A 13,694-nucleotide genomic window follows, 5' to 3' on the forward strand; every position below is an offset into this window, starting at 1 on the left:
ATTCTCTTCCCACTCTTCACTCATCCCATCCTGGGCTCACCATGTTCTAAGTTAACTTGTCATCAATGCAAAATGGTTGAGGACCCAGTTCTGGTCTCAGGCTACATAGATCCAAATTGCAATTTCATAATATACCATGACCTTGGGCAAGTTAGTTGAACTCTTAAAACTATTGGCTTTCAAATGCTTCTAAACTGCAATTCACAATAAGAAACATATTTAATGTAGTATTCTAACAAACACACATACACTTATATAAATTGAACCAAAAGTTTAGTAAAAACAATAGTTATTTTTGATTTGTTCTAAGCACTTACCGACTCATACTTACTAACATGTCAAACTCAATGGACATGAGTTTAAGTAAGATCTGGGAGTTGGTGATAGACAGGGAAGCCTGGTGTGCTACAGTACATGAAGTCGCAAGGAATCGTACATGACTGAGTGACTGAACTGAAGCACTTACCACCTATTTGATTGATTCTGTTATATACATATACACATATATATTTGCTAGTCATGACCCACTCAATCTAGTTCATGGTCTACTAATGGATTGAGACCCACTTTTTGAAAGGCTCTAAACTTTCGTTTCCTTATATGTAAAATGAGGATAATAATAATATTATCTTTCTCATGAAGTTGTTATGAAGAATGACGAAAATATTCATATAAAAGTGTTTAACTTGGAAGGTAATAAGTGCTCCATGAATATTAGATGATATTATGACTCAAAGCACAGCATTGGCAGGAAATTAATCTTGTCATACTTCAAGTACAGGGGGAGAGTCTTGGAAATCATATCTCTCAGACCTGAATCAAATGGATTTCCCCATGGGGCATGCATAATGTCAAACAAGTGTGGTTTCAAGCTTCTGTCATGAAGGCAGTTGGGTGAAGATATGATGGCTGGCACTGTGGCAGCAGCCATTTTGCAACCATGACATGACACATCTGAGGAAGAAAGAATAAAATGATGGAAAGGGTCTGGGTTTTAATGATATTATTGAGTTGCCAAACCAATCCTAAATCTACTACTTCATTCTTTCTTGTTTTTAAATCAATAGAATCCTCTAATATTGAGACTTCATTTTTATGTGTACTGGCTAATAACCTCCAGTGATACCCTTTCTCTCACCAGCAGGAAGTGTCCCGACATGGAAATGGCCCCTCAGCCTGAGAATGAGCATTCCCTAAAACTACACTGTGGAGTCAGGACTCAAACCACAAAGATACTGCACAGTAGAGAATTCCCCTTCAGTTCCTGGAGGTTCTCTCTCTCTCTCTCTCTCTCTCTATCATGCCTGCAAGGCTCTTGAGAATGCAAGGAACACCTCAGGCCACTCAGTTAGCCATGGTCAAAGGTACCCCTGTGCTCCCTCAGGGGAAAGATGAGGGACTCCAGAACCTGACCTCCTCTCTCCGGTGGAGGTACCACTGACTTCCTTGATTGCTGACAGCTTATTGAACCTCGTCCATGGAGAGAAGACCATTTCAAGATGCAGGGCTAGGCTCACCCTGGCCAGCACTCAGTGGATAGCAGAGGAAAACAACTTATAAATTCTCCAATGTTGCTTGGCCCAGAAGGCAATTAGCTTGCTGGCTGGCTGGCTGACTCTGCATCTACTTTCGTTAAGAGTTCCAAGGGACTGAAAGGTGAATAGCCAGCAAGATATCCTAACACTCAGGACAGAGGAGAATGTTATTTCCACCCTCCTGTGCCTTTGATGGCTGCCTTACAACTCCAGGGCAAGTTTGCACATGACCATGAGTGGTATCTGACGGCTGATACTGGCACAGAACATGAGTGGATGGCAGCTGAGGGCTTGAGCCTTCCATCTGAATCATTAGTGATTCCTGCCACTGATTCCAGCCAGGGAAGTCCAAATCTGTCTGTCCTTTCTTTCCCTTATGCTTTAAAATTTCCCTTATTTTAGTCAAACTATGCCAGCTCAGTAATTCTGACAAGCTGAATTTTAAGCCTCTTCAATTTCCAAATAATTAGGACAGAGAATGGGTTTGGTGAAATATGGTCAGCTTAAAATAACTAATTCAGTGTTGCAGGAAAAGAATTCAATCCAAGTCTAAGTGCTTAGCCTAGGACCTTCAGAGGACATATGCCAAGTATTAAGTTATTTTTAAAGGTACACTTAGAGGGGCATTTGATAAAGAAAGGGGAGATGAAAACAAATATTTATCAAACACAGATTATCAGGCCCTACATTTACATTCTTTCATGTATATCTTAGAAAATACATACAACCTAGGTGTTGTCATTGCCAGTTTTGAAAAATGAAAAAGAAAAATAACTTGACTAAGACCATAAAGCAAGTAAATGTCATAAGGATTTAATGCTTGGCCTTCCTCATACTCCTTCAGTCATACTACTCTGTACCCCACACCCCCCAGGAAGAGTGAGTAGTGGAAGAGAAAGTAAAGGGGTGGGAAAAAGAGAAAAGGGGAGAATTTTAAAAAGACAAGGAAAAGGAAAGAAATGGTTAGAAATAAGAAACAAGAAAGGGAAGGGGTACAAAGGAAGAGAAGGAAGAATGGGTGATGACTTCAGTTCAGTTCAGTTGCTCAGTTGTGTCCGACTCTTTGCGACCCCATGAACCACAGCACATCAGGCCTCCCTGTCCATCACCAACTCCCGGAGTTCACCCAAACCCATGTTCATTGAGTCAGTGATGCCATCCAACCATCTCATCCTCTGTCGTCCCCTTCTCCTCCTGCCCTCAATCTTTCCCAGCATCAGGGTCTTTTCAAATGAGTCAGTTCTTCATATCAGGTGGCCAAATATTGGAGTTTCAGTTTCAGCATTAGTCCTTCCAATGACTATTCAGGACTGATTTCCTTTAGAATAGACTGGTTGGGTCTCCTTGCAGTCCAAGGGACTCTCAAGAGTCTTCTCCAATACCACAGTTCAAGACCATCAATTCTCTGCACTCAGCTTTCTTTATAGTCCAACTCTCACATCCATACATGACCACTGGAAAAACCATGGCCTTGACTAGACGGACCTTTGTTGACAAAGTAATATCGCTGCTTTTTAATATGCTGTCTACCTACCTTGGCTTTTTAGAAGAATTTAATGATGCAGAACTTAGAATATGAAGTAAGTCCCTCTGAATTCTCTGGGGGAGTCAGGATGGTTGTAGGACTGTTCTTCCCCATGTCCCAAGTGCAAATGCATCCAGGAAATCTTCCAGCCACTGGAAGTAAGAGCTGGGAACCCAGCCTATTTTCTTGCTCAGTCATGACCCAAATAAAGGCTCACAGAGTTTCTGATGGTACTGAAGGGGTGACCCTTTGGCTTTCAGTTACCAAAATGGAAACATTTTCAGACCTGCCAATACTGGATCTCATTTCTTCTCTGGCCCCAGGCCTTTGGTTGAGTCTTTTAGCTGCAATGAGCAGGTATTTAGGATTTAACAAAAAGGAGCGGGGACCAAATGCATGTTTACTTTCTGGGTTAACCTAGTTCAGCTCTAAGCTCCAAAGTCACCCCTCATTCTTGGCCTTGTGATACTGGGGCTCAGCCTCTGCAAGCTACATTTCTGCTTTACCTGCTGTATTGCCATTAGGGTCTGTCAATAGAGGGCACTAGAAGATGAGAAGGGGAAGCAGGGATTTGCTTCTTTCTATTTTCTTACTGGTCCTGTCAGCATCACTCCAGCAGTAGTTAGTACCATTTTTTTGTGTTCACTTCCAGAACCAGCTTCAGTTTATTCCAGGGATAGTATCTGCTGGCTGGCACCCCTTCCCCAGGTGTTAATTCCTGGCTCTGAGGGTCCCTCCTCTGAGCTCCCAAGAAGCCTGCTCCAGCGAGCCAGGCAGCACCCCTTCTGGTTCTAGTTTTCAGCTCTTCAAGGCCCACCTCCAAGCTTCCAGATCCTACTTACCACATCCTTTCCCCTTTGTTCGCTCAGTCCCAGGACAGTGGTTGCTTCCTCAATTTGCTACCTTCATGATACTTCTGTGTTCCTCCTTCACATTTTCAGTCCTCAATTCCCTATATTAAACATCCTTTATTAGAAAAATCAGTAGAGACTTCCCTTGGTGGTCCAATGGCTAAGACGTCACACACCCAGTGCAGGGGGCCTGGGTTTGATCCCTGGTCCAGGAACTAGATCCCACATGCCACAGCTCAGAGTCTACATACCGCAATGGAGACTGAAGATCCCACATGCTGCAACTGAGACCCGGCCAGCCAAATAAATAATTTTTTTTAAAAAAAAGAAAAACCAGTGGATGTATATTTTCTGAACTGATCCTTGCCTGATTTATTATCCTTTTTGTCTCCATCCAAGATAATGCTAAGTGATATCCTGAGATTGCACTGCATATAACTTCTGATAAGGATGTGATTCCTTTAGGAAACCAAAAGCATCATTACTCACGTATTTTTGTAGCTATCTTCTCAGGCAAGGGAAACAGAAGCAAAAACAAGCAAATATAACCTAATCAAACTGAAAAGCTTTGGCAAACAAAAGGAAATCATCAAAAAATGAAAAGACAACCTAATGAAAGGGAGAATATATTTGCAAACAGTATGTCTGATAAGAAGCTAATATCCAAAAATGTATAAAGAACTCGTACAACTCAATATAAAAAGACAACCCAATTAAAAAATGGGCAGAAGACCTGAATAGGCATTTTTCCAAAGAAGATATACAGATGGCCAATAGCACAGGAAAAGAGACTCAACATCACTGATCATCAGGGAAATGCAAATCAAAACCATAATGAGATAACATCTCACACCTGTAAGAATGGCTACAAGATAAGAAATCACAAGTGTGGGCAAGGATGTGAAGAAAAAACCCATATGCACTGTTGGTGGGAATGTAAATTGATACAGCCACTATGGAAAGCAGTATGGAGGTTCCTCAAAAAATTAAAAATAGACTACCATTCAGTTCAGCAATTTTACTACTGAGTATTTATCCAAAGGAAACAAAAATAGTAACTCAAAAAGCTGTGAATTAACTCATGTCCACTGACAGATGGATAAAAAGATGTGGTATGTAGACATACATAAATACACACACACACATACATGCACAAAGTGAAATATTACTCAGTCATAAAAAAAAGAATGAACTTTTGCTATTTGTGACAGTGTGGAAGGGGCTTGGAGGGTACCTGGTTAGTGAACTAAGTCAGAATGATAAATACTGTATATATTTTTTTATATGTAGAATCTAAAATACAAAACAAATGAACAAACAAAACAAAAACAATCATAGATAAAGAGAACAAACTAGTGGTTACCACAGGGGATAGTACTAGGGGAAGGGGAAAAATAGATGAAGGTAACAAAGAGTAAAAACTGCTGATTGTAAAATAAATAAGTTACAGGAATGTAATGTACAACGCAGAAAAAAGTCAATATTTTACATAATTTTGTATGGCATATAATCACTATGTTATACTCCAGAAACTAGTATAATACTATAAGGCAGCTATATTTCATTAAGTTTTAAAATTTAAATATCAAAACTTAAGAAAACAGTAAAACATGAAAAAAATAACAAAATTAAGGGCTTAAACATTTCTCACAGTAAGTAGAAATTTGTTTATCAAATTTTGGTTGTGTGCCCCAAATTTTACCTTTTGTCAATTGTTTAATGTGTTTGTTTTTGTTAAGTGATTAATTATTCTTTGGAATTTAATACATCAACTAAAATGCCAGGAAATGCTATTCTAAACCAATGGAACTTAAATTTTAAAATAACCTTTGAAAGGAAAGAAAACTACATAAATAAAATCAAACTGAGTCATAGAAACTTTATGGACAAACTTCTATCTGAAGGAAAAAAATGATGCAGCTAACTGAAATAATGCAAACAAACATCATTACACAAAATTGCCTTGTCTGGATCTTATTTTTAACAGCTCCAAAAGTGTGCTCATGGCCCGTTGCAGTCCATCTCTCCTTCTGCCCCCATACCCAGGTAACTACTGATCTACTTTCTGTCATTTTATGTTACTTTCCATTTTCTATGTTTCCATATATATGTAATCATATAGCATGTATTTCTTTTTTGTTTAGCTTCTTTCTTGCAGCATAATGATTTTTAGATTCATCCATATTGTGTGTGTATTAGTGGTTTTTATTGCTAAATGGCTAGTGCTAAGTACCTATATTTGTTACTCCATTAGACCACCGATGGACATTTGGATTATTTCCAGTGGCTACTTCAAATAAAGTTGCTGTAACATTCATTTATAAGTCTTTGTGTAGACACTCAGTATTTATATGGGTTTTTTTTTTTTTTTTAAACATCACTCTTGTTATTGTTGTTCAGTCACCAAGTCATGTCTGAATCTCCCAAGGACTCCATGTGACCCCAAGGACTGCAGCGCACCAGGCTTCCCTGTCCTCCACTCTGGAGTTTGCTGAAGTTCATGTCCACTGAGTCAGTGATACTGTTTAATCATCTTATCCTCTGCTGCCCTCTTCTCCTTTTGCCTTCAATCTTTCCCATCATGAGGGTTTTTTCCAGAGAGTTGGCACTTTGCATCAGGTAGCCAAAGTATTGGAGCTTCAGCTTAATCATCAGTCCTGCCAATGAATATTAGGGTTGATTTCCTATAGGATTGACTGGTTTGATCTCCTTGTTGTCCAAGGGACTCTTAAGAGTCTTTTCCAGCACCGCAATTAGAAAGCATCAATTCTTCTGGCCTCAGATTTTTTTACAGTCCAGCTCTCACATCCATACATGACTACTAGAAAGACCATAGCTTTGACTACACAGACCTTTGTTGGCAAAGTAATGTCTCTGCTTTTTAATTGTCTAGGTTTATCATATATTTCCTTCCAAGAAGCAAGCATCCTCTAATTTCATGGTTGTGTTAACCATCCACAGTGATTGTGGATCCCAAGAAAAGAAAATCTGTCACTGCTTCTACTTTTTACTTGTCTTCGCTCTGAAGTGATGGGACTGGATGCCATATATTAATGTTTTGAAAGTTGAGTTTTAAGCTAGATTTTCACTCTCCTCTTTTACCCTCATCAAGAGGGTCTTTAGTTCCTCTGTTTTCTGCCACTAGAGTGGTATTATCTGCAAATATGAGGTTGTTGATATTTCGCCTGACAGTCTTGATTTCAGCTTATGACTCTTCCAGGCCGGCACTTCACATGATGTACTTTGCATATAAGTTAAATAAGCAGAGTGACAACATACAGCCTTGTCATACTCCTTTCCCAATTTTGAATCAGTCAGCTGTTTCATGTGAGGCTCTAGCTGTTGCTTCTTGACATAACATCACTATTATGTTGTTACAGCCTCCCTGGTGGTTCAGGCTGTAAAGAATCTGCCTGCAGTATGAGAGACCCAGGTTCAGTCCCTGGGTAGGGAAGATCCTCTGGAGAAGGGAGTGGCAATCCACTCCAGTGTTCTTGCATGGAGAATTCTATAGACAGAGGAGCCTTGTGGGCTACAGTTCATGGGGTTACAAAGAGTCAGATATGACTGAGTGACTAAACTTTCACTTTCAGCCTCAGTTCACACTCAAACACATTTGCATTAATGACTTACATGAAGTTTAAAGAGTGTGATGAAAAGTGACAAAAATATAACTCAGAATTACTTTGCAAATAGAAGATTAAAGCTGTTGGTAAAGTTAACTTATGAGGGTGATGAGTTAGACAAGCAATTTGAGCAAGAAAAGTATGAGCACGAAAAATGACAGCGAATTTCCAGACATTTAATTTTAGTAACTTAGGAATCCTTTTTCCCATTTGCATTTTTAGTCATGAGTCCCAGTGGGCATAAAAGTGTCAAGGCTTTTGTAACATTATTCAAATAAAGCCCAACAACTTATCTGTAAAATCAATGGAATTTTTCCAACAAAAGATACAAAATAACACTTCATTTTGAAATTAACTTACTCACTAAAGGCTCAGAGAGAATAAAAGTACAAATATGACTTTCACAGTTGCATACCTGACAGCAAAAATAAATAGAACTGACACTATTGGTAAGAAGTATACAAAGCCAACCAGAAAGATCAGTTCAGTTCAGTTCAGTCACTCAGTCTGTCCAACTCTTTGCAACCCCATGGACTGAAGCTAGCCAGACTTCTCTGTCCATCACCAACTCCTGGAGCTTGCTCAAACTCATGTCCATCGAATTGGTGATGCTATCCAACCATTTCATCCTCTGTCCCCTTCTCCTGCCTTCAATCTTTCCCAGCATCAGATCTTTTCCTATGAGTCAGCTATTTGCATCAGGTGGCCAAAGTATTGGAGTTTCTGCTTCAGCATCAGTCCTTCCAAAGAATATTCAGGATTGGTTTCCCTTAGGATTGAATGATTTGATCTCCTTGAGGTCCAAGGGACTCTCAAGAGTCTTCTCCAACACTACAGTTCAGAACCATCAATTCTTTGGCACACAGCCTTCTTTGTAGTCCAACTTTCACAACCATACATGACTACTGGAAAAACCATAGCTTTGACTAAATGGACCTTTGTCAGCAAAGTAATGTCTCTGATTTTTAATATGCTGTCTAGGTTGGACATTATTTTTCATCCAAGGAGCAAGCGTCTTTTAATTTCATGGCTGCAGTCACGATCTGCAGTGATTTTGGAGCCCCAAAAAAGAAAGTCTATCACTGTTTCCATTGTTTCCCTATCTATTTGCCATAAAGTGATGAGACCGGATGCCATGATCTTCATTTTTTGAATGTTGAGTTTTAAGCCAGCTTTTTCACTCTCCTCTTTCACTTTCAACAAGAGGCTCTTTAGTTCTTCTTCTCTTTCTGACATAAGGGTGGTGTTACCTGGCTATCTGAGGTTATTGATATTTCTCCCAGAAATCTTGATTCCAGCTTATGCTTCATCCAGTCCGGCATTTTACATGTACTCTGCACATAATTTAAATAAGCAGGGTGAAAATATACAGCCTTGACCTACTCCTTTTCCTGTTTGGAACCAGTCCGTTGTTCCATGTCTGGTTCTAACTGTTGCTTCTTGACCTGCATACAGATTTATCAGGAGGCAGGTCAGGTGGACTGGTATTCCCATCCCTTTAAGAATTTTCCAGTTTGTTGTAATCCACACAGTCAAAGGCTTTGGCGTAGTCAATAAAGCAGAGGTAGATGTTTTTCTGTAACTCTCACTTTTTCTATGATCCAAAGGATGTTGGCAGTTTGATCTCTGGTTCCTCTGCCTTTTCTAAATCCAGCTTGGATATCTGAAAGTTCTCGGTTCATGTACTATTGAAGCCTGGCTTGGAGAACTTTGAGTATTACTTTGCTAGAGTGTGAGATAAGTACAATTGTGCAGAAGCTTTAATATTCTTTGGCATTGCCTTTCTTTGAAAACTGATATTTTTCAGTCCTGTGGCCACTGCTGAGTTTTCCAAATTTGCTGGCATATTGAGTGCAGCACTTTAACAGCATCATCTTTTAGGATATGAAATAGCTCACCTGGAATTCCTTTGCCTCCACTAGCTTTGTTTGCAGTGATGCTTCCTAAGGCTCACTTGATGTCACATTCCAGGATGTCTGGCTCTAGGTGAGTGATCACACCATCGTGGTTATCCTTTTTGTAGGATGTATCCATAAAAATGCTTTTCGTATAGTTCTTCTGTGTATTCTTGCCACACCTTCTAAATATCTTCTGCTTCTGTTAGGTCCATACCATTTCTGTCCTTTATTGTGCCCATTTTGCATGGAGTGTTCCCTTGGTTTCTCTGATTTTCTTGAAGAGATCTCTAGTCTTTCCCATTCTATCGTTTTCCTCTATTTCTTTGCATTGATCACTGAGGAAGGCTTTCTTATCTCTCCTTGCTATTCTTTGGAGCTCTGCATTCAGATGGGTGTATCTTTTCTTTTCTCCTTTGCCCATCACCTCTCTTCTTTTCTCAGCTACTTGTAAGGCCTCCTCAGAGAACCATTTTGCCTATTTGCTTTTCTTTTTCTTGGGGGTGGTCTTGATCACTGCCTTCTATACAATGTCACGAACCTCCATCCATAGTTCTTCAGGCACTCTGTCTATCAGATCTAACCCCTTAAATCTGTTTGTCACTTCCACTATATAATCATAAGGGGTTTGACTTAGGTCATACCTGAATGGTAAGTGGTTTTCCCTACTTTCTTCAATTTAGTCTGAATTTTGCAAGAAGGAGTTCATGATCTGAGCCATGAACTCAGAGTTCATGATCTGAGTCAGCTCCCAGTCTCATTTTTGCTGACTGTATAGAGCTTCTCCATCTTCAGCTGCCAAGAACATAATCCATCTGATTTTGGTATTGATCATCTGGTGATATCTATGTGTAGAGTCTTCTCTTGTGTTGTTGGCCAAGGGTGTTTGCTATGACCAGTGCGTTCTCTTGGCAAAACTCTTTTAGACTTTGCCCTGCTTCATTTTGTACTCCAAGGTCAAACTTGCTTGTTACTCCAGGTGTCTCTTGACTTCCTATTTTTGCATTCCAGTCCCCTATGATGAAAAGGACATCTTTTTGTGGTGTTAGTTCTAGAAGGTCTTATAGGTGTTCATAGAACTGTTCAGCTTCAGCTTCTTAACCAGCTTCTTCAACTTCTTAACAGTTCAACTTAACCAGAAAGATAATGTCTATTAAATGTTCAGAAATAAATAAGAATGAACTATGAAACCAATTACTTTTGCAAATGACTCTATTACCTGTTGCCTAATATCCATGTCATGTGTTGTAAAAAAAAAAATTGTTAATTCCTGGTGTATAATAGAATTGCATAAAACATAGTGATGTTAAATATAAAAAATTAAATAGGATTCTCATATGAAGGAGGAGTGCATGACAAATTTTTCTATTTTTAATTACTGAAATCCCAGGCTACAGAATTAGAATTTTTTTTCCTTAGTTGATTCTTGTTTTATGTGATTTATATTGGTATGTAAATGCGAAAGGATGTAGCAACTTCAGGAAAAGAAGTGGCTTCTGAATGTCTGCCTCCATGTGGTTTACTGACAGAGAATAATCACTGGCCAAGAAAGAAAGAATTTCCTGATCTTCCTTCAGTGTTGACAGAAGTGGTGAGGATGTTTAATGTTATCAACTTTCAGGCACTGAATGTACTTACATTGAGAGCATCATTCAAAGAAAGGAATGCCAGATGTAAACATTCCTTTTTCCACACTTAAATATTCTGCTCTTGAGGAGAAATCTCATTCTTCATTTCATATACATTTTTGAAATGAAGAACAAGATATAAATATTGTCTCAAGACTACAAAGTCAGTTAAGAATAATACTGATTACAAGGAACATATAGAAATAACATATCCCAGTAATATACTCAGTAGAGTGAACCATCTAAATCCATCTCTCCAAGAAGTGTCAGGATTAAGATTGAAGATAAGTAGTTGAGATTTCTTAAGAAGCCAGATATGAGGGCAAAGAGTTGATTGCCCAATGCCTCTTCCATGGAGTCTGGAGATTTCTTTCACTCTTCAGAAAACATACTCAGTGGCTCTATTGGAGCTTTTAAATACCATATCCAAATACTGCAGCAGATGGTGGCATTTCTGGGGCAAACACAAGCAAACAGTGTATTCCGAATCCATTGCCTCTCTTTCTCAGGGGGAATTAGTTTACCTTCCAACTTTGAGGGTGATATCCTTACCAATCCATGATTTAAAGGAACTCTGACCATCCCAGTGGAAAAAGACTCATTTGAAAACACTAGGAAGACATAAGATTCAAGATATATATACTTGAGCTGGATAGAAATTCCTTGTTAGTGCTCGCTTTGGCAGCACATATACTAAAATTGGAATAATACAGAGAAGATTAGCATGGCCCCTGTGCAAGGATGACACAAACATTCATGAAGCATTCCATATTTTTTGCAAATCAAAACCACAATGAGGTGCCACTACACACCAGTCAGAATGGCTGCTATCCAAAAGTCTACAAGCAATAAATGCCGGAGAGGGTGTGGAGAAAAGGGAACCCTCTTACACTGTTGGTGGAAGTGCAAACTAGTACAGCCACTATGGAGAACAGTGTGGAGATTCCTTAAAAAACTGGAAATAGAACTGCCATATGACCCAGCAATCCCACTCCTGGGCATACACACCGAGGAAACCAGATCTGAAAGAGACACGTGTACCCTAGTGTTCATCGCAGCACTGTTTATAATAGGCAGGACATGGAAGCAACCTAGATGCCCATCAGCAGATGAATGGATAAGGAAGCTATGGTACATATACACAATGGAATATTACTCAGCCATTAAAAAGAATACATTTGAATCAGTTCTAATGAGATGGATGAAACTGGAGCCCATTATACAGAGTGAAGTAAGCCAGAAAGATAAAGACCAATACAGTATACTAATGTATATATATGGAATTTAAAAAGATGGTAACAATAACCCTATATTCAGGACAGAAAAAGAGACACAGATGTATAGAACAGACTTTTGGACTCTGTGGGAGAAGGCGAGGGTGGGATGATCTGAGAAAATAACATTGAAACATGTATATTATCAAGAGTCTGGTGAAACAGACCACCAGCCCAGGTTGGATGCATGAGACAAGTGCTTGGGGCTGGTGCACTGGGATGACCCAGAGGGATGGGATGGGGAGGGAGGTGGGAGTGGGGATCAGGATGGGGAACACATGTAAATCCATGGCTGATTCATGTCAATGTATGGCAAAAACCACTACAATATTATAAAGTAATTCGCTTCCAACTAATAAAAATAAATGGGAAAACAAAAAACAACAAAAAAAAAGAAATTCCTTGTTAAAAGGTTATCAAATAAAACAATTATTTTTAATAAATTTTTAAGAAGTTATTTTTATTATTTGTAAATGCTCATATTTTTCAAAATTTGCTTAAAATCGACAGGTTATTAATAAATAGTTAAGTGAGTCGGAGATGCTGACTATTTGGAAAGCACTAGTGTCAGGCTTTATTTTTTGGGGCTCCAAAATCACTGCAGATGGTGATTGCAGCCATGAAATTAAAAGACGCTTACTCCTTGGAAGGAAAGTTATGACCAACCTTGATAGCATATTAAAAAGCAGAGACATTACTTTGCCAACAAAGGTTCGACTAGTCAAGGCTATGGTTTCTCCAGTGGTCATGTATGGATGTGAGAGTTGGACTGTGAAGAAAGCTGAGTGCCGAAAAATTGATGCTTTTGAACTGTGGTGTTGGAGAAGACTCTTGAGAGTCCCTTGGACTGCAAGGAGATCCAACCAGTCCATCCTAAAGGAGATCAGTCCTGGGTGTTCATCGGAAGGACTGATGTTGAAGCTGAAACTCCAGTACTTTGGGCACCTCATGCGAAGAGTTGACTCATTGGAAAAGACCCTGATGCTGGCAGGGATTGGGGGCAGGGGGAGAAGGGGACGACAGAGGATGAGATGGCTGGAGGGCATCACCGACTCAATGGACATGAGTTTGAGTAAACTCTGGGAGTTGGTGATGGACAGGGAAGCCTGGCATGCTGTGATTCATGGGGTCGCGAAGAGTTGGACATGACTGAGCGACTGAACTGAACTGAACTGAAAGTACTCCAGTGTTGCTGGCTGTTGGGGAAATAAAAGAGATTAATCTGAGATGTTTTAGGGAGTAAAAGAATGTGAAATACAATATTCTTCAATCATAAAGGAATGTCAGGTCACAGTCATACCACTTGACTGGTGACTGTCTCGAGTTTGAGTACCTGGGTTTGCAGATGTTCAGTAAGGGT

General features: G+C 39.5%; 1 non-coding gene across 1 annotated transcript; it reads left to right on the top strand.

Moving 5' to 3' along the window:
* The first annotated feature begins 11,729 nt into the window (after positions 1-11,729).
* Positions 11,730-11,836, top strand: LOC122705949. Its single transcript, XR_006344219.1, has one exon. It is a non-coding gene; the product is annotated as a U6 spliceosomal RNA (small nuclear RNA).
* Positions 11,837-13,694: the final 1,858 nt, after the last annotated feature.

The sequence above is a fragment of the Cervus elaphus genome, chromosome 12, assembly GCF_910594005.1.
Source record: "Cervus elaphus chromosome 12, mCerEla1.1, whole genome shotgun sequence".
Taxonomy (NCBI): domain Eukaryota; kingdom Metazoa; phylum Chordata; class Mammalia; order Artiodactyla; family Cervidae; genus Cervus; species Cervus elaphus.